The sequence below is a fragment of the Ischnura elegans genome, chromosome 7 (genome assembly GCF_921293095.1).
Source record: "Ischnura elegans chromosome 7, ioIscEleg1.1, whole genome shotgun sequence".
NCBI lineage: Eukaryota > Metazoa > Arthropoda > Insecta > Odonata > Coenagrionidae > Ischnura > Ischnura elegans.
In genome coordinates, this window is record NC_060252.1 from 3,387,289 (window position 1) to 3,402,826 (window position 15,538).

General features: G+C 38.0%; 1 protein-coding gene across 1 annotated transcript in view; it reads left to right on the plus strand.

The window, feature by feature from the left end:
* The window catches only part of LOC124161873 (N-alpha-acetyltransferase 15, NatA auxiliary subunit), a 215,476-nt gene that overhangs the window by 103,831 nt on the left and 96,107 nt on the right, over positions 1-15,538 (plus strand). The gene's annotated exons all lie outside the window — the stretch shown is intronic.

The following is a 15,538-nucleotide window of genomic DNA, read 5'->3' on the forward strand; positions in this document are numbered from 1 at the left end:
TTTAACAATGATATTCATCAATTGCTATTATGCTTTTATTAGATTGAAATGTTCGTAATTTGCACGTTAAAAAAAACGAGATCAAACACGACGTATTTTTAGCAAGGAAATAGATGGAAAAATACGATGGTGATTTTTAGCGAAACGCGATATCGTCGTAGCTGAGCTTCTCGGCAGTTAATTCGGCATTTTTGTTCCGAAAACATGATGTCAGGTTGTTATCAGTTATCAATTTATGAGCTATACTATAAGTCTCACTTGTCAGAGTTACTGACGAAGGGATATCTTCTCAGGATTTTTGTTTCTCCCTACTAACAATCCGAATTCATCTGCTCATCTGGCGCTACGCTAATTAGAAAAGAATGGGTATCTTTAGGGTAAAAAATTTCTTGGTGCAGTCATGTGGTCACGCTTCGTCTTCTGCAGTATGCTCTGCGTACCCCCATACGCGATAGCATCAGTTCCGAATTTCACCTCGTACGAGTGGTTCCCTACTTTCCAGGGTGGCTGGACTTCGAACCACCGAGTGTTTTCCATGTGGGTTTAATAAAGTCAGGTTTCATTTTCACTAGTTTAATTTTATCCGTCTTCGGACCATGGCGCCTACAGAGAAACTATTGAGAACTTAAAGAGATGGACTAAAATAATTGAACATGACGAATAGAATCCGGGCAAGATGTGCGTGATTATTGCAGAGCGCCTTGGGTTGTCCGCTAGCACATGACGGTAGGGGTGGGGGTAGAGTGAGCTACCTGGAGAAAAAAGTAGAGATATGAAGGCGAAGATCCAGGTGGGCGTGCCACTGACGATTAACGCAACATTGTTCACGCTTTACACACTACCTCAATTATATTAAAAATATATTCATTAGACAGGAACAATTCAAGTAATAGACTATTTTTGGCCTTCGTGATCCATCTCACAACCAGTCACTGCGCCGGCGAATGCGGTTGTTTTAGGCACAATATGCACATTGCTCTCGTGAATACGTGTACTGGAAATGGTGTTTGATGGATAAGAATGTTTACATCAGACTGAAATCCATAATAGCAGTGTAAATGCCGAATGGAGAGCAAACATTTTTTTAGAGAGGTGGCGTTTGCCTTCAGAATTTTGAAAGAGATATGGGTCGAATCAACAATATGACCTATGTGTCTTGATAAAGTACTACTATTCCTGTAATTATCTAAAATATTGTTTGAAACCTGCGTTTCCTGGGACATAGGCACCCACCAAAAAAATATAGCATTGATCGTTTTTCCGTATTCATTTCATAATCGTATCGTTATTAGGAAAGAAAAATTTTCCCTTAGTGGAGTTCCATAAAAGGAGGGTAGTCTTAGAATCGTGTTCGTCTTAGATTCGTGCTAATACGGTGTATGAAATTGTTTTTCGATTTATTATGTTCTATAAACAATTTTTATGAAATATTTTCCGTTAAATAAGAAAGAATCAATTTATTATATTCTATAAACAATTTAAATAAAATATTTTCCGTTAAATAAGAAATATTGGGGTGGGGGAAATTCGGTTACTGTGCAGTGATAACAACGTGCGCAAAAAACAAAATCTCGGCGAGGAATTAAAAAAGGACCTCGAGTGTCCGGACGGAAGAAGGTCCGAAGGGTATTCGGCGTCCAGGCAAGAGCACGGTTGGGCTGGTCCTTTTGTCTGGCCTGAATTTTGCAAACGATAGATCACGTCATAACAGATATCACTTTTCATTGCGGCGTTAACATTCAAGGCCATTTGTCGCGTACGTTAATTTTCTGTTGATGTACGGCTAGTAATTTTCCTATTGGTCGCTAATTAACGGACCGTGAATTTAGCGAAATTGAGACCGTGAAAACCTGAAAAAACCGTGAAAACCTGGAAAAAGCCGTGAATTTCATTATTCAGGTAGAGTGGGAACCCTGTTTTATTATAATAAAATAAACATGTTTAAAAACGATGCAGCCGCTCTTGATTTCTAAATGGTGTAACTAAACTGTAAGTTCATTGTGATCGTTAGGCGGTACGAAGTTCGCAGGGTCAGCTAGTATATATACGTTCTTGATCGTCTATTTCATCACCTGGTGTGGTCCTCTCAGTAAAAATGAGCAAAAATTGGTCTTGATAGGCGATGGAAACTCTCAACTAGAAAATTCATAATAACGAGTTGATCTTTAATAAGATGGGAGTGATCTTTAGAATCGCAATACAAGGAGGGATGTTTTGGAAAGAATAAAAGATTTATATATGATTTTACACTTTCCCGGCGAATAACTTTAGAAAAATCTTCTTCTTCTAGGCAGATCACTTTGGCCTTCAGAAAATCCTCCGCAACTGCAAAGAGCTCGGTTATGAAGGAAGACCAACCTAAACCGACAGCCAGGGCCTTTTTACCCTATATTTCAACTATTTCGGGCAAGATTTCTAGGGTTCTGAGGAGGTATACTATCGAAACCATCCATCGCCCTATGACGAGTTTAAGAGATCGCCTCGTCTGTGTAAAAGATCCAATTGGCCTTATGTCTCCTGGAGTTTATAAAATCCCTTGTGAGTGTGGTAATGTCTACGTGGGTGAGACTGGGCGAAAAATATCTTCTCGTCTCAAAGAACATCAAAGGCATTTCCGACTTGGTCAACCGGAAAAATCAGCCATAGTCGAGCATAGCTTTGATGAGGACCACAAAATACGGTGGGATGACACCAGAGTTTTATGGCGATCGGATCATTTCTGGGATCGTTTAACCAAAGAGGCGATTGAAATTATAGTTGAAAATAAGAAAGTAAACAGAGACACCGGATTTTCGATCAGCAGCTCTTGGAATAGAACCCTTAAAAGAGTTATGCTTGCCAGAGCTAAGTCTACGCTGGTCCACGGTCTTCCGCGACAACAATCGGATCTCGACCAATCCTGCTCCTCCTAATGCTGGGCTTCAACGGTCTTTTCGAATTTTCTATCAGTAGCCGTGAGAATGGGTAGCGAGTCGGTACCCGAAACGTCGGCGCTCTTAAATAATCTAACCCGCGCGCAATCCCGAGAAGATTTTTCTAAAATAAAAGATTTACTTAATGTATCGAGGCCGAATTTTACAGATTAGCTTTGTGGAGGGCATGCAATCTGAGTGAGCAAGCAGCTGGAGAAATGACTAATATGAAATGACGATTATACCCGTGAAACACAACTGCTGCCCATTTCTATCACTATGATTACAGGATAAGGACCTTATTCTAGCAACTGCTAGATTAGGATAGAAAGAATGTGATTTAAATGCACGGTTACAGCACTATTCATAACATCTTTACAACCACTATGTCCATCATTTATTAATAACATTTTCCTAGAGGGAATAAACTGCCACACGTTTGTATCCTGGCGTTAATTCTGCCATCAACCTTGCTGATAAGGGACCTGAAAATATCCTCACTTATCGTCAATTATTATCGATAATATATGGGAACATCGGCGACCAACTCCAACATGTTTAGCACGCTTATTCCAGCCAAGGCCAAGTTCAGCATTCCTTCTGTTTTCTTTTTTTCGCCTCTTTAATGTTCAAGAGGCCTGTTCAGACAATTTCGCCTGCTAAAAAAGATAGAATCCTTCACTTCCACAAGCTTCCAAATTTGTTTACATAAATATCGTCTTTCATTAGTTTTTCGTCCAAATGAGAGGCATCGTGGGACACCCCCGTCCCGTTGCATACAAATTTTTGCATCAAAATTTTTGGTCGAAAAATGTTGATGCAAATATTTTGATGCAAATTTGACGGTGGGTTACCGGCTTTGTCATTCCTTGAGAGCTATGATGTGATCACTGTTCCATGCTTTATTGTTTTTTATGGGCCTACCCAACATAAGCTTATTACTTGAGAAATGTCACTGAAGTTATTCAATGTTCTTGTGATCATTGAATAATCTGGTTCAATTTCATTTACAATTACCTATTATCTAACATACATCAGTAATGGAGACTTGGACAATTTTATTTTACTGCTGCTACTAACTACAGCTGTTAATAACTATTTTTGGCTTGATATCTAGCGGTAAAAGTTGAATCTTACGGTTGCTTATTTTTAGGATATACTGAAAGAGAATTATGATGACCTTCAATTTATGTATATTTATAAGTAATTTAAATATATTTTTCCTTATATCACATTGAAGTGAAAACAGCTGTTTTACCTAATTCAGGGTTCCCACTCAACCGTGAATAAGCCGTGAATTTCGTCTACCGGGAAAAAACCTGGAAAAGCCGTGAATTTCGTCATGAAACCTTAAAAATATCTCAATCTTGATATTAATACTACAAATGGCTTATCAAATTCGATATGTTAATCATGTTAATATTAATATTCGATATGTCGGGCACGCGCAGACTCTTAGTCTACGCATTTCTCTACACACGAATATTCGAAGTTTAGTAATTGGTCGGTACGACACATTGACATATAATTTCTATTTTAATGGCGGAAGTCTGTTAATTTGTCTAAGCGTTTCAATTTCAGTGATGGCTTGGGATGGACTTGTATTCGAAAAAGGACGAATGAAACAATTTGCATTTAGACCCAGAATGAACCATTTACAAAAATTATCTGATTTGTGACTCGAAGTTAGGTTCCACACAAAATTAGGGCACATGCCATATGCTTCGAAATATGAGTTTGCCATTGGAATTTTACTTACGAAAGCATTTCTACGGCAAATAGGCTTTCAATTTATGGCAATAGCTCTCAATAGACTACGCTCACCTCGTTTGAATTTATGTGAATAATAAAGTAAAAGTGAAAATAACGTGTTTCAGCAGGTATTTATTTTGTCTTTATATATATTTAAAACCAAGTGCATTATACCCCGATCTATTGTACCCTCATTGATCGTTTTCCCGCATTCATCGTTCACCGTTCCTGGTCCCAAATAAAGTTCCATAAAGGCTACTACCCATGTCAGCATTTCTAATGATCGCACACCACAAGCATGAATTTTTGTTTAGAGCAAAAATTTTGTGTATTTTGACGTATCTGCCACTGTTTAGCCACAAAATGCCTAATTTGAGCCCGTGTCGGCGAAGAAAATATTCTAACGCCCACGCAGCATTGCGGATACAAGAACGGCAGGCCCATCCCCTCCCCGCTCGCTTCTCCCCCTCCCACGCCTCGAATACAGCAAAATTCATCCCGCGCGTGCTGCTAGGAGGGCGTTTATCTTTGATAATATAAATCAGAATATGGTAGAAGGTAAAAAAGGATGCGTAGTGAGACGACTGGTACCTTATTTGGCACCTCGCATGCGTTAATCAAATCGATGTTACCATCTTTTAGAGAAGTGATGAAATATTTTTAGCGGGGAGGGGATGGGATTGGCCTGCCATTCTTGTATCCGCGATGCTGCGTGGGCGTTGGAATATTTTCTTCGCCGACACGGGCCCAAATTAGGCATTTTGTGGCTAAACAGTGGCAGATACGTCAAAATACACGAAATTTTTGCTCTAAAAAAATTCATGCTTGTGATGTGCGATCATTAGAACTGCTGACATGGGTAGTAGCGATCTAAAAGGGCAGGTACTCAGCAAAATCTACAGGGAATGACCATTAAATATTACATTCTTAGAATTTTGACCCTCCCCCTCTAAATTGAATTCGAGCGAGGGTCGGGGGTTCACCTAGAGGTCTCACATTTTTCAGGCCTTAGTTTTGATCAGTCCCACAACTTTTTTCATTGGGCCAGATGGATTTGAAAAAAATTGATTTTTCTGATCCGCCCGACTGCTCGTCTACCACTTGTCTGTTACTTTGTAATTCTATTCTTCTACCTTTATTAAGAATCTACTGTGGGGCGTCAGCAATTACTTCTGTTTTTTAACACCTGACAATGATGTGTTTGTTTGACGGAGGGTAAAATACACCGTTGAGAAAGGCACTGCTCATTAGAAAGCTTGGGCTACTGCACAGAATTCAGTATGTTCTTAAGAATCCAAATCCCAAATTTTGACTAAAATATTAATTTGTTGATTTAATGAAACCTCTTAAAATTACTGTTCCAATTGTGCCATGAGGGTGGAGAATAATTAGGGTTGGGAGCCAGTATTATAGGTTAGCCCTTAAAACACAGGATAAGTCATGGCTCACATTCTGATTTCTAAGAAGTATTAGAATGCATTTTCATTAATGCACTTGTATTATGGCTGTGTTTGTTGATACATCTACAACGAATGAGCTAAGAAACCTCTCGAGAGGTATTTCCAAATACAGTCGGATTCGGATTTAACGTCTTCGCATTTAACGTTTTTCTGCATTTAGCATTTATTTTTTTGGGTTCCTATTCATTCCCTGTTAGGACAATGTAAAATTATCCGTATTTAGTGTTTCCGCATTTTGCGTTTTTCCGCATTTATGGTCGTAAAAATTTTTCCCGCTCAAGATTGTTTTGCCCGATTTAACGTTTTTTTCTTGACGGTTCATGCAAATGATTATTCAAACGTCAATGATGATTGTCACCGGCATTAGTTTTGAATAGGATGAGAGTCAGTAAGGTTTCACATGAAGGTACTTTATATTTGTAGCATAGGTATTTAGCATATGACATTAAGATGGGGTTTGCTTTTGGTAATACATACATAACTGTGCGACTGCATTTTCTCAATTTCTTTGCAAGACAATGATGGCAAGTAACGTGTGAAATTGTTGAAATTTTCGCGGGAGATTAGGGTCGTGGAGAAAAAAATGAACATCGAACTGTGCGCCATTTAAGAAATTTACGTGCGCAACAGGAGTTGAATTTCCTGGAAATGCAGATAGGCAAAATTGATTGCTAAATATGCATTTTCATTATTTCTTGCGACGCTAATGTCCTCATATTCGGAAATAGTCACTATTTTTATAAATGAAACAAACATCTTTATTTCACTCGTCTTTTTTAATGATGCAATGATGACGATTTTTCGAGTACATCGCAGCTTACACCTCACTTATGCAGAATAACATTGTCAAAATGTATCGAAACCACTGATAAATGCGTATTGATGGAATTATTTATGCTGATAACCATCCACACTAACATTCCCAGTGGGATTTTGCCACAACTCCATTCTTCTTCGGAAAATGTCCAACTTCTACTAGTGCCGTGGTGACAATGACAATAAAATTTTAAAAAGCTGAAGTTATAAGCTAAACGCCATTAACACGTTGCGTACGGATGGCGAGAATCCTCGTCATTTTTTTCCCGAACATTCCGGACGGATGATGAAGATTCTCGTCATTTAGGTGCGTCAACCTAAACAATTTTAAAGCATACAATACATATTCGTTAGTACGTTTTCAGTTGTTGTTCGTTATTCATAATGAATTGATGCATCATAACGTTTGATTTGGTAAAGTTATATTCCAAACATTAGCTTTTTAACCATGTTTAAACCAAAGGCATTATGCTCCAATAGGCACATATTTCCAATCTCGGCATTCCTAGGAATTAAAATACCCCGGTACGCAACGTGTTAATATATTTCTTATACTGCAATATAATTAAAAATAATGATCCCATGGAGAAAACGTCGAAAGTTATAATGCATGCGAAGCGCGAATTTGGTTGGTAGTAAGCACTTAATAAGAATTCGAAAAATATTTTGGGATACATATATGAAAAATGACTTTTGGCCAATCGTAACTAAAACTCAGCATCGACAATTTTTTTATTATTTTGAAAATGGAATTGATACTTGAGTTCATGAGCTTCGACTATCTTGAAACTTGGAAGGAGGAGGGGGAGAAAATCTCAAGTTACAGACGCACAAAAAGCGGTAGGGATGAATTACAATGTGTTTCGCCCGAAGGCTCAAATTATTGTACTCACGACTTAGGGTCTGATGGTCGGCAGGATGGGCTTATTAAGTTGTGTGAGAGATCGAAAAAATACAATGTATTGTATAACCACCTTTGAAGCCAGTGAGAAGGGTTTCAGAAAAGAGAGTTGGTGACTTTGTAAATCATATGTTTGTAATCAAGTCGGCAGTGTTGAGGCAACTGAAACCAAAGAGAATACAAGGAAAAACTCTTTCACAGCGCCACAGATTGACCAGCATTGGTCTCATAGAGACTAGTACTGCTTGACCAGCATTGTCTTATTGAGAGCATAGGCTGCTGACTGCTGATTTTGGGATGGCTTCTAAAAGGAAAGCTCTAAGCTTCGAAGAGAAGAGAAAAATTATTGAGGAGGTGGATAAAAATCCTCACTTGAAGAGAGTTGACTTGGCGAAGAAGCTGCTTTTACCAGTAACAACTTTGAACAACATCATAATAAAAAGGGAAACAATTTTAAGAGAAGCTGCATCATTGGGTGTTTTATTTAAGCGTCGCAAGCACTCAAAAAAGTCCCCGTTTGAGGAACTAGATAGCCACCTACTCACCTGGTTTCAGCAAGCCAGAGCTAACAATTTACCTATAAATGGCGTTATACTGAAGGAGAGAGCACATGAAATAGCTACGAGACTTGGTGTTGATGATTTTACTGGATCCAGCGGATGGCTCAATAGATTCAAAATCAGGCTTGGACTGGTATTCAAAAGTGTGCGTGGTGAAAGCAGCAGTGTAAATGAAGAAACTGTGGAATCCTGGAAGAGTGAGCTAAGGAATTTAATTGAAGGTTATGAGCCCAGAAACATTTTCAATGAGGATGAAACTGGGCTTTTCTATTCCCTTCTACCTAACAAAACAATTTTTACAAAGCAATTTTTACAACAACAGCCATTTAAAGGGGAAAAGTGCCATGGTGGCAAACTTAGCAAAGAGAGGTTGACAGTTCTTTTTTGGTTGCAATAGTGATGGGAGTGAAAAGTTACAACCAGTGGTGATTGGAAAATTTGACAAGCCAAGATGCTTTAAGCATATGTACGATCATTACCATGCAGGTACTTTAATAGCAAAAAGGCTTGGATCATCATAGATTTATTTCAGGACTTTTTAAAATCCCTTGATGCCAAAATGGGATCGGCCAACCGAAAAATAATCCTTTTTATTGACCGTTGTGCTGCACATTCTCCTAATACACATTTCTTGAGATATGTAAGGGTAGAATTCTTTCCAGCCTATGAGGAACTTGCATGGGTCGTAGATTGCTCTAAAAACTATTTTGAATAAGTCAAATGGATACATTAGCTCGCAAAAATACCTTCAGTTTCTCCATTCAACATCAAAAGAAATAAAAAAATTGCATTAAAAATGGAGAAAAATTTCTCTGACCCGACCACTGCGCGAAGACACCCGAGCGTTGCCGAGGCCAGGCGTGTCGTCATAGGTGCCTAAACAACCGTAGGGAGTAGGGAAATACGCTGAGCGCATGGTGTAAAATTTTTTTTGAGGGAGTATTTAGCCGCTCATCGTCACTTTATTTTGTTCTGTTATTCTTGGGCAAGTTTTCCTATTGCTATTGTGCCTAGATTATTACTTGGGATATTAATAATGCGGCATCGGGATGATGAAGTACAAGCGTTTCACTTCGTGTGTTTTGGTTATCAGAAAAATGGATGATAATGTTGCCACTCGTTCGAATAGTACACCTGAAATTCATCTACGTCAACATAATACCCCACAAGCCGCCTAAAAGGCGTGTGGCATGGGGTGTTAGGACACCAGCCATTTTTTAGGACACCAAAAATTGATGCCACGACCCTCATGGAATTTGTTAAGACAAATTATTGCTATACGTTGGCGGCAAATCGAGTTGTAAAAGAAACTTGTAGTACTAGAGGATAACGATTGTAAGCTGTGCTGTTGACATTAGAGTAAGCTGTGAATTGAAGCTGTTGAATTTGGCAACGCCGGATTAACGGAGAAGGTAGTCCTATCCGTCCTACGGTACGTATTCACAGCAAAACAGTCTGCACACCATCCACATGTGAGATCGCGAATCGGTTCCGCTGCCAACACACACACAAGCTACAACCTATTTCAATATAATAGGTAAATCCATAAGCAATATACTAGCATATACCATAAAAATATAGTGGGAAATAGGCAAATACTCTTATCAAAAACTGGATGTCACTATCACATTCTTATATTCATCACGTACAACTTACAATAACAGAACTCGTTATGATGAATACAACTATTTATTCACTGATTTAAACCCTTAAATTAGCCCACACAAGTGACACAGGTGACATTTCTCACTACTTCGTTGAAATAATGGAATAACAAACTTCACACACAGTTTTTATTTCAATAGCGTCATCGTGAAATGTCATATCTACGGTGAACAACGGAGATAAGCACGCCACTGACAATTTTTACACTACTGTTGGACATTTATCGATAGCGTAATAGCACTTTTTACAATTCAATCACGATGGAACACTGATAACTCTTGGCCGATATTTTTAAGCCTTGTCAAACTTTGTGCATTACAACCACTGGCACTGTGATTATTAGCAGTAGCTTAATGGGAGATGTCACGTTGAAAATAACACTATTTTGGCACAAAAATGTTCCTAGATGTCTCCAATCAGCGAGCAAAAGTTGTATTGACTTGAATTCACCCCATAATACAAGCACAGACAGTCCTAAACGACTAATTCTCCGGTACCTACGAATAAACGGATGAAGTTATTGTATATAAAAGCTAAGCGGACATTAGTAAACATCAAAATCGTTCTAATTACATACTTAAATGAATAATATGCCGTCGATAACATCAACTTACAATTAACGTATCCCCACTCCAATGGCCGTGGCTCAGACTCCTACAACGATGTTATTTAGGTATTATCAAATTTTTGGTTTAACTGCTCCAGTTTTATATTTTATGCCCTTCTCAGATATTAATATTATAAATAATGCAAAATACGAGGGCTTCCAAGCGTCTATCGTCGGATATTTATCTTTAAATATAAAATAATCAACACGTCTAACAAACGAAGCTCTCACAACTGCTGGCAACTATTACAAACAATCACAACAATAGCTTCGCGTGATGTTTAGGCACCTTTGACGTCATCGAGGCTTCGTCGGCAGTGGCTTGGGGGGTGAGGGAGTTTTTCCCGTGCTTTAAAATTCGTTATATTTATCATTAAATATCTCGCGAAGGAAAACTCAGATTTACATGCGGTTTCTTTGTTGTATTCAGAAAATAATTTTCTGTCCGCCTATGAAATAAAAAAAATTCATGCAAGTTCCCCATTGCACTAGTGTTCCACAACCATTGGATTTGGGAGTTATAAAAGTTTTCAAACAACTTTACAGAAGTGCATTGGTAAGAAAGGCAATAGTCTCAATAAATTGTGGGCAACAACAAGCCAAAATTAATGTGTTACAGGCCGTCCATTTTATTGCAAGTGCATGGGAGAGTGTGAATCGTGCAACCATCACAAACTGTTTCACAAAAGCGGGTTTCCTGAATACCACTGAAATAGATTGTGATTCACAAACTTTAGTGGATGATAATGAATGGCAAACTTGTAATTCTAATGTATCATTTGATGATTTTGTTGAATGTGATAATGAAGTGCAGACCAGTGGGATTGTCCCAATAGGTGAAATTTGTGGTGAAATAAATGACACAGATTCTAACTGCAGGGAGGATGAGATTGAGGAAGTTCCGGCAGTGGCTACGTTTTCAGAGTCTGTTTTTGGATTAGATAAATTAAGATCCTGCTTTTCATCTGTTGAGAACAATCAATCGATTTTATTGACAATATCAAAACTAGAAAATGAACTGCTTCTTAGTTATGGCAAAAAAAACAAGCAAAGTAAAATCTCAGAAAAAAATAACTCTTTAGCCCCTCTTAAAAGTGTTTACATTAATATGTACTGGATTCATGAATAGGCATAAAGCTAATGCATTGTATTTTTTGTTTGGGATAATTTTAATTTCTGGTATATATTTTTTTGCTTTGTTACTGAGTAAATGCCTAATGAAAATTGAAAAGATTGCCCATTAGATCACCAAATTCATCATATTCCTCATGTGCAATTCTTTTTTACATTTGCTATTGGTCGGCTCCTAGTACTGTAATGTTTTTAAGATAATTTTTATAATAAAACTTTTTCTTTATTCTTAAAATATCCACAAATCGCTCATCATATTTAATTTTATATCCCATTTTTTGCCGTTTTCTGAAAAGTTTCTTCCAACCTTCTTAAGCACATTGAATATATGAAAAATGTTTATTGGTGCATATGACTCCTTTTAGTTACTTAAAATAATATTTTTTATTCATAAAAAGCCATTCCAATCATTACAGACCCTAAAACCTGAAAAAAATGGCAGGTCCTCATTTAGTGTTTGTCCGCATATAGTGTTTTAAATTTTGTCCCCCCTGAAAAACCTTAAATCAGGATTCTACTGTATTTAAGTATTTAAAAAATGCATTTATGAGTTACACAAAGTTTTGTTTTTAGAATATTAGGTAAGATATTCATATTTCATGATCATTAAGTGTTCCCCTCTCTGAAATTGAATACATGTGGACTGTCATCTTATAAGTATGATGGCTTATGGCGTAAAATCAATTAAACTTGTGTTCATTGTCTTAAACGTGGACTTAGCTTAAAAAATGAGCAAAAACCATTGCTTTACGGCTCTTACCAGTTGAAAAACAAAAAAAAATTGGATTCAAAATATATTGTAGGTTAAGGTGGGCAGTAATGTTAATACACGTATTTGAGGTATGTATTTTTTATACTTCTGTAATATGTGCATCTTAAATAAGGCTACAAATACTGAAAATCGAGTGAATAATGCAAAAAAATGAAGTCACGGACAATTTTATTTGCGAAAATCAATTACTCGTGTGAAGCCAGTTATCCCAAAAAGTATTAATTTTGAAAGTGTTTTACATATTATAATTAAATAAATTTAAATATATAGTTGGTAATTTGTAAGTACATTTAAAAATCGAAATACAGGTGTTAAACTGTGAAGATGACAAATTATGTTGAAACCTAGGTTGTGATCAATAAATGTATGCATAACTGCAACCATACAGCATATAATTCACCATGAAAGGAGCTTGATTAAAAAAAAAATTGGTGGTATTAGAGAATTTGACTTTGTTACAAGCATAGATAGTATTTTGTGATTTTGAATAGGATTTTGAAATTAGAATTGAGGGGCTGAAAAGCCAAGCACTACAAGCGATTTTTTTCTCTGAACTGAGTTAGCTACAGGACTTGATAGAAGAAATGTATAAAATAACTTGGTGGCCAAGGGATACAAGTGAATCTCTGTTCTGCGCAGACATTGAGTGGAAAATCAAAGGCACTTCTAAATGTCTAGTTTATCTCATTTGTTTTCTTTATTAATTTCTGTACTAAAGTCAGAAGTAGGAAAGCAAAATCACTATTACCCCTTGGATTCTCACCCCCTCAATTATATTTTGCATGGAATATACAATTTAAATGTATTCGGCTCACCTCTGATTATGGAAAAAAGGATAATTGTGAATTGCTGTGGATCAGATCAATATTTTTGTAAAATGATTTTTTGGTGTTTTAGTTAAGAATGGGAACCATCCATGAGTGTATTTCGACTCTCTGGAATGTTAAGGGTCTGTCTGATGAGTGTTGACATATCTTCATTATAAGAAGTTAGAAAGAAAAGCGAATTAGAAAGCATCTTCATCGATTCCCATGCTTTTGTATAAAGCAATTGTAATTAGCTGCATTATTACTGAATAGAGTGTAGAAACCTCCTTCCTTACATCCTCAGAATATCAGTTCAAAGTAAACTAGATCGGTGTTCAGGGTTTTTTTTTGCGTTTGTCTTCTTGGGCATGTTGTCGTGGTTTTTGAAGACATGAAACAGGACTTACTGACTTATGCTCCTGCTTGGGAATTCTTCAATGTATTCAAGATAGCATTCAGAAGTTCACTTAATGGCAAGAATTTCTAACTGACTTGCACGGATTCTCGGTACGTTAATAAAGAGAAGTTATTTTACATCAATGTAAAAATCGAAGTTTGACAATAGTAGCCAACAGAATGAAATCTGTAAAACTTTAATTAATTGTTTTAAAGATGGATTTGGCCGTAAAAGTGAGCAAAACAAACCATTGGCGATGTCAGTAGTTCCATCTTCTTTCGCTAGTTGAACCTAGTGACTCTCGTTGTCCTTTCGGTTTTGAATATATTATTCGTGAATATCCTCCCCGTACTTACCAACATCCCTACTTCAGCCCGCCCGCACCACACCGCAGTTCGCATTAGACTGCCTTATTTCGGGGGGCCCAATTCACATGGCACTTGCTTTGGAGAAGTGCGTATTGGGCTGGGGTTGCACATGTGCGATTCTCGTGCATGCGAATTATAGTTGTCTCATTTACGGGTTGTTGTTTTCGGAATTTGGTAGTAACGTCCGAAAGCCATGCTAAATCATGGAAAAATCTTAAATAAGGCCACAAATACTGAAAATCGAGTGACGAATGCAAAAAATGAAGTCACGGACAATTTTATTCTCGAAAATCAATTACTCGTGTGAAGCCAGTTATTCCTGCGTGTATTCTCCTCGAGTCCAAGTTTAACTGTTGGGGTCCACGGTCCCCGTCCACGTGGTGTGCGATCATGAGAACTGCTGACTCGCGGTGGTAGCGATGCGTGCGGGCACCTTACGTGTTGGTGGACGTGGGTTGCAGCATATCGAAGCGAGCATTTGAAGGGCGCGTTTCGATGTTGCAAGGAATGGCCACGCCCGTGCTCCGATTATTCCGTGACCGGCCCCACCCACCCTTCACTTGCCTTCTACTTCACGACGCCGCCTTCCTTTCCCTCACGAGGAGCTTTTGGCAATTTCAAATGCATGAAGGCCCCCTCAAAAGAGTGCTGCAGAAGGTCGGAGAGGTTTGTTTAACCAATCCCCCTCGCTGGCAGTACTTCTGACAGAAAAAATCTCATGGAAATTCATTCGTACCGATTAACTTTCTGTATTCGTTTTTTTTGCCGTTAGATTGTGCCGTTGTATCGGAATCCTTCGTCACACTCGGCAAACACCCCTATGCCTCGAACGGTGTCTAATCTGCTGATAGTCGTGCAAAGTGACGAAATATCCCGCGTGAAGCGATTTTCAATCAAAATTCCCCCAAGCGTCCGTATCACGTACTGCTCAGCTCTCTGTAGCGCGTCGTCGTGCGGTCGTCTTGAAGAGGAAAGTGAAAACCAAACCAGGAAGTGGATGCCAGTCTTCAACCTTCTACTTTTTCGGCGCGGATGACTTCATGCCTTTAGATGCCATATTTGCCCTCTACCTTCTTACTCGGCTTATTTTGTCAAAGGCGGCCCTTATGGAGCCAGTTTTTTGACCAATGGAAGAATGCTGCGAGAAAGATGGCCGGGTCTCAGCAGAAAGTAAGCCGTTGATAGTTAAGAAAAAATAAAGTTTAGTGTACATAATTCGAAAAACGTTGTGCATAATGTAAACAACAATCCCTAAATCATCGTTAGTTCTGGAGGAAAGGTTATTATACTGGGTTATTGACTGAGTTAGGTTGACTGTGTGCATATGGGAGGAAGAAAATTAAATGGAAAGGCACCAAGAAAAAAATAGCATGTAAATCTTAATGTGCGAG